This window comes from Ixodes scapularis, unplaced genomic scaffold (assembly GCF_016920785.2).
Source record: "Ixodes scapularis isolate PalLabHiFi unplaced genomic scaffold, ASM1692078v2 PGA_scaffold11__112_contigs__length_91849675, whole genome shotgun sequence".
Taxonomy (NCBI): Eukaryota; Metazoa; Arthropoda; class Arachnida; order Ixodida; family Ixodidae; genus Ixodes; species Ixodes scapularis.
The window spans coordinates 224,676-231,216 of record NW_024609837.1 but is presented as its reverse complement, the minus strand read 5'-3'; the positions used below and the strand labels follow the sequence as shown (position 1 = coordinate 231,216).

Here is a 6,541-nt window from a genome sequence, read left to right as displayed (position 1 = left end):
CTCGCTAGCCTGTCGGCCCGCCTTGTGGACAAAAGCGACGGAAGCGGTGGAACGGTTAATGCACATTGCTTGCGGTGGAAAAGTTATTCTATTGTGGTTTTTACGCTAAACACAAAGTTTGCGCAAAGGTTAGCTCTAAAAGAGCGTCGTTCTAGAACGGTTTTTGTTTCCGCCGCCTGTAGAGACATTGCCGCTTGCGGCGCTACGAACGCTATCCGCCCGTTCCTGCTCGCGTGTAGGCACCACAGAAGAACCATTTTCGGACGCCGCTTTTCCGTGAAGTTAGTCAACAGAGACATCTAAAAACATTGTTTTTTTTTCTGCCTGAGATACAGTTTTGCGCGTCACAACAGCCCATTTTCCCCACCGAATTGTGCAACACCTAACGTTCATTTTTGCGCAATTGGAAAAAAAATCTTTATAAGTTATCTTTAAGATAAGATATAAGTACAAAATTTTTATGCGCTAGAAAAAAAAATAACCCGAAGAAATTAAAGCTGGCAATAAAATTCTAAGAGTTAGTTCTCCTCTGAATATGTTCCATTATGCCACGATGTCCACCAGGGACGCAACCGTCGTCTTATCTAGAGTAATCAGTATAAAAAAGTCTTGCAAGAACACAATGCCCAGTTCAAAAAGAAAAAAAGTACGTCACCCACAGTTTTAGAAACGCCCGACTTGGTGATCCCCGATCATCCTATTTTAATTCTGGCACCAGTCAGATTGTGGCTTGAGTCATTAAGAACGCCAAATAAAGAAACATGGAACAATAAGTGTGAATATACAAGCCCCGCCGTGCGCTTCATAAGCTGTCTTAAGCAGCTTAAGCTTTAGCCTAATCCGTTGTGTCTTAGGCTACATTCAAGTTTTACATAATAAAGAATAGGCTGGCACAAGAAATGGGCCACCAAACTATGCTGTTTAATTTCATCTAGCACAGTAGTTTCTTGATCGTTCTTTACCCTGAATTGTATTCGCTTTAATCGCTATATTAAATCAGTGAATTCTTGCAAGGTGTGTTGGACCATGATCCACAAAGAGCCGAATGCGCCTAATTGGTGTACACGTGTTAAAGTTAAATTAGACCGTCGTGTACTAAGAAGTAACACATTTGTCAATAAAATTAGATGTCCAGACGGGTGAGTGTTAGTTACAGAAACTCCGTGAAAAACAAAGATGCAGCACCGCTAAAGATTTATATAATGATCTAACGCCAGCAACGGTGTGGCATCACATTTCTGGTGCTCTGATGTCTGGTGAAAGCTTCGTGAATTTGTTGATTGTTTTTTAATTGCTTAAAAATTGTTGTGGCAACATTTGACGTAGAGGTGGTTTGCATATATATATAATGTAAAACAGCAAAAAAATTAGGTAGAAACGGAATAAATGTGAAAAACTCAACGCAAGAAGCTATTTTTTTTACGTTTCCCCCAGTTTTATCAGTCTGTATATCAGGATTTGCCTTATTTGTTATTTGTTGTGAAGAAATATTGCGCGGGTCTCAGTCAATAAAACAAACTTTAACGCACCTCCAGAGCGCTTGTAGCAGTCCTTGGATGTCTGAAATCCACCGCAATACCCATCACTAAATTTCTCGCAGGATTGTGTCCTTGAATTGTACTTATAAAATGGGCTTGTGTTTTCTGAATATTTGCAGATTCTTTCAGACGGATTGAAACGCAAGCGGAAATCCTCGACTGCAAATAAATTATGTTGAATTGTCAATATCTGCACTACATTTGAGATTATCGTTACCCTATCGAAAAATCCGGTATAAATTTTCACTATCCGGAATATGGAACCGGAAATTCGTTACTGGAAACCCGAAATCCAGATTGCAGACAAAGAAATAATTTCTGAAAACCTAAATTCCAGATAGAGTCTAGATAGAATCCAGATAGATTTCCGGTTAGATAATCCGGATAGCGAAAAGTTATACCGGATTTTTCGGTAGGGTATTGTGTGTCATTTAGAAATAATAAACGTATTGTGATGTTCCGAACTTGGTATTCAACAGATGTGCATTTTGGTTGAGCCCATTCATAACGGCCCAGCTATTGTCTATTTTTAGCATGCCTTCCAAGTTAAAGTAGACTGAACAAGTTCACAACTGTGGTTTTTCACCTAAGATCTACCAAAGTATTAATGAAATAAAAAAACTTGGATTCACGCACTAACAAGAGATGTACCTTACTAGTCACTGTCAAGAACCCCATATATTGAAATGCAAAGCGCTTAAGAAAAATGAGCTTTAATTAGTATTAGATAATTCACGTTTTAATACGTTAAAATTAATATATGGCTTCACTCACAAACTGTCTAGGCATAATGGAAAACCTAAAAATCTGTCGATTGAAAAAATGTTAAAAAATTCACTTAAATTTAGCATTTTAAACGAACCATTAGCTCTAATTAAAGTCAACTTTCTGTGTCAATGGAGCCAAGGCTACAGAGTCGCATCGCGCTGGTTCCCAGCGCAGCCGTATATAGTTCAACCAAATTAATTTGCTGAGTGTAATTTACCTAATTAAAAAGGTATAAAATTGTTCTTACTGGCTTTTATATTACAATGTTACTGTAATATTAGTCAGCATATGCTCGGGGAAACCTGGCATCTTCCTCTTCTACTTCTAATAACACTGGTCACGCCGGAATATTGCAACGCTAATTTTAATCAAATACATATAAATAAATTTAAGGCAATATCACGGTTTTACACTGCAAACGTTGCTTACCTAGCCATTCTGACTTGCAATTCTTAGAACTATGAAATCAATTTTCGTCTTTACCCTTTCGGTCGTCCGCAAGCGTGATTTTACAACTTCCGAAACTTGGATCATAGGTCACCATCGAACAATCCCCTTTGTCGCTGCTCGTCGGCGACCTTTTGTAGCACTTTCTTGGAACGTTAGCTTCGGTGCCGGGAGAAATGGAATTCTTAAAATAAAAGTGCAACTCAAAGTACGTCTTTGGACATAATACCTGAGTGAAACTAAAGCTAATTCTAACTTTGCGAATCATTTTCTTACCGGTTTTTATCTCCAGAGAGCACAAATTCATTAGATATAACGCGTTTAGAGTGCATATACACAATTCCTTTGCGTACAATTTAACAAAACAAAAAAAGCCGCAACTCACCGCACCTTTACGCAAATCATGTCAATAGTCTCTCGCCCCTCAAAAGCACACCCGAAATGCGAAACAATCGTTATGTTGCTTACCTCTCCACACTTTGTTGCACTCCGATTTGGACGTAAATTTGTTCTCGTTTTCCTTAAATATAGGGTCCCCGAAACATAGCGCGTAACACTTGTCCAGGCTCTTGCAGTAAGCCCATCCCCTCACCAACGACCTCCTCGCCCAATGTCCGGCTCGGAAGAACAGACACTTTGGCGTCAGTTTTCGTCACTGTAATCATCGTAGGTGATGTCAGCCACGTCAGTAGGCTCACAGTGCATAAACCCTAGACGGAAAGGTGGCCTTACGGTATGCTCTGTGGAAGAATATTTTTCGCCGTGAATTTCATCAAATCAATTTAGTGCTCATTCAGCAGTTATGATACCTAAAACTGCGGGGAACGCACGAGCAATTTTATACGAAGGAGGGGGCGTGTAGTTCTATGCTCCATTTTACACCAAGTACGAGCGCAGACGACTCCACGATTGAAAGGAGCCAACAAAGCAACACCAAAAAAAGAATGTATGGCCACGCCCCTCGTCGTTTTTGTTCGTTGGCCATCACCGGCCAACCAATCACGCAGCGTGTATGTGTCGTGGTCCCGCGTTTTTTTTCTTCGGTCTCAAACGAATTATACAAAGCTCGCCGAGAAAAACAAAGGCGCGATTTTTGCTAAACTACATCGCGCACATGATTTGCTTGTTTTTGTTCAGGTTCCTTAAGGTGGAATTAAATTATTCGTGAAAACTGTTGTTCAAAACAAAGAACTCCGATAAAGACATATTTTTTTGTAAGGACGCGTAAAAAGTAACATTTATTCGACCGAAGCACTCTTAATTTGAGAGTGGCCGCGCTTAAGAGCGCACCCCACTGAGGAAGATGCCGGCGCACTGAGACCTTTAACTTAATATACTTTCAGCTAAACGCATCGAATAAAATTAAAAGCCCCGAGAAAACAAAAAAAAAGACAACGTGAAAGCCACGTTAACACGAGCCACAAGTGCTTTTTTTTTATTACAAAAAATAGCTTCTATGTAGAAAAATTGTATAAACGTATGCTCCTTCCATCCTTGAAACATATTATTTATTATCACTTTTCTCATTAATTTTCGAAGCTGCGATATGGCGCGCTTACTTCCTTCGAAAAAAAAAGAAAAAATTAATAGAAGCGGAAGTAACAGAACCAATTACTCACCGGGCAGTTGGGAAGGCGTAACTCGCAGTCACGTAGCTCGTATGAAGGTCACGTGTCCATAATGTTCATAGCTTTTAACGAAACGTTGGAACCATATATTTCGGTGGCATAAGAACACGCGATTTCCGCGCACTGTTCCACAGCATCACTCGAGGCTCGTGTATACTCGGACCTTGAGCGTATGGCGACCGCAACGTAGAGCAGAACACGCGCCTTTCATTGGCTGCCGAGCAGAAACTCGATATCTGCGACCAATCAGTATCTGCGAGCGCGGCGCTACGCCGCGTTTGCTCAGAGCCTTCAGTGTCAGTAACCGCGGCGTTGAGGGGCCTAGTTATCCTTCGTCGCAGTCTGTTGCAGTGGGGCTGCTCCCGTTTACAGCGCCTCTGATCTGCGGAACGACGCCACGTCTACACTCCACTAATGCAGCTTTTACCACGCATCAACCGGGATAAAAAAATGCCGAGTCACTGACCTCCTGACGCATGCGCGGCGTAGGATGTTTAACAGAAGGGAGCTACTGAGCACATACACAACGCGTTTCACGGCCTGAGTAGATGAAGACGACCGTGTGCCGAAGTTGATTATTGGAATGGTTTATAGAGTCAAGCTTCTCAAAACGAAAGCACTCCATGAAGCCGACGTACTAATCTGCCTTCGAAAATTATCCCCCCTTATAAAAAAAAAACAAAAAACATCGACGTTATTGTAGTGAGTGCGCAGGAGACGTATCCTCGACTGTTCCTTTTTTTTCTTCTACTTTAAAACTTCCTCTTTTCCTGCCTCAGTCTCAGGCTAACATCAGAATGGTTAACATCGACGTTGGCGGACTGCCAAGGAACCCGGTGGATGTTGCGAAGCTCCTCCGCGCTGAGAAAATGCAAAGTCATTGCGACGGCGACGTCCTTCCAGCTATGCTCTGCTTCGTATACTCTACGTTCCAGCGCGACCGACGCTACGACTTGATAGCGCCGCGCGCATCAAGCATCGTCGGTAAAAGTGCTTCGTCACGTCAGCCTTCGTCGTCTCCATGTGATTGCTATCAGCGACGAAACCAAGCACAAATGCGGCAAAACCCCACGATTTTGTTTCGTGTTCTAAACGGCCGAATTGTTGGCTTCAAGTTCGACGCTTTCCTTGCAAAGTTGCTGGACATCCCTCGGTCTTCTATGTTCCTAATTTGCATCGAAAATGCGAGATAAGAAAGGCGCGTTTGGGCATTAGGCGCGAGATCATGATGAATGTGTACTCTTCTTCGTCAAGAGTGCCAAACCGCGTGGTACCGCGAAGTTGTTCAAAGAACATCGGAGCTAACAGACGTTGGGAAATTGACGAAAAGTTTATCCGCTGACGGGGGGAAACCATAGAGTTATTACAATAAACGCTAGAGGCTCAGCTGGCGCTAGTGTCAACAGGGCTTCCGGTTGCAAATTGAAGCAGACAGCATGCAGTCTACATTTCCAGCCTCCCTATGTATTCCTATGGGAAAACGCGCGTGAATTTTGTCTCTTCGCAGGAAAACAACATGAATAACTTTTGTTAATTCGGTTGTAGCGAATAGTATGCACCTTTACTGGTATTGTGAAAGTGAAATTGTTTTAGTTACAGCATTTTTCTTTAAAAACTGACCGATGTTAAACTTCGCTCTATTTCAGGCCCAAACCTCTGTTGCATGGAAGGTATCTAAAACGAGTGACGATTCTAAGCAAACTAACGTTCGAAAGGAATGTAGAGTGTGTTCAAGGTTTGTTAGCATTTCGGTGGTACTTTTATATTTCTAATATGCCCGTACTGTCATTGGATGAAAATGAGTCCGTCGTGCATCTTTACGATCGGTTAAAAAGCATTCGAACGCAAAAAAATAAAGCACATGAGCTACGAAAGGTGTGTATTTTTATTATTACCGATGTCGGGCAGTTTTTATCGGGCACCTGCTCTCTGGCTTCTCTCTATTTGCAAAGATTTTAAGCGTGCGGGTGAAGATTTGAACCCAGAACAAGCATCTTCGCCACTATTCACGAGCAGAAAGAATAAAGCAGTACTTATTGCAAATCTGACTATATTACGTGGCTTTCAATTCATTTTGATCGTCTGCATGCACAAGGCGTTACTTATCCAGTGTTACTGCGTAATTCTCGCCGTCTCTCTTGGTTTTCCAGATGTCCTTCG

At 42.0% G+C, this 6,541-nt stretch overlaps 1 pseudogene; it reads right to left on the bottom strand.

Annotated features, from left to right (window-relative positions):
• Nucleotides 1-1,520: 1,520 nt before the first annotated feature.
• On the bottom strand, nucleotides 1,521-3,458 carry LOC121835148 (annotated as a pseudogene).
• Between the last annotated feature and the right edge of the window lie 3,083 nt (nucleotides 3,459-6,541).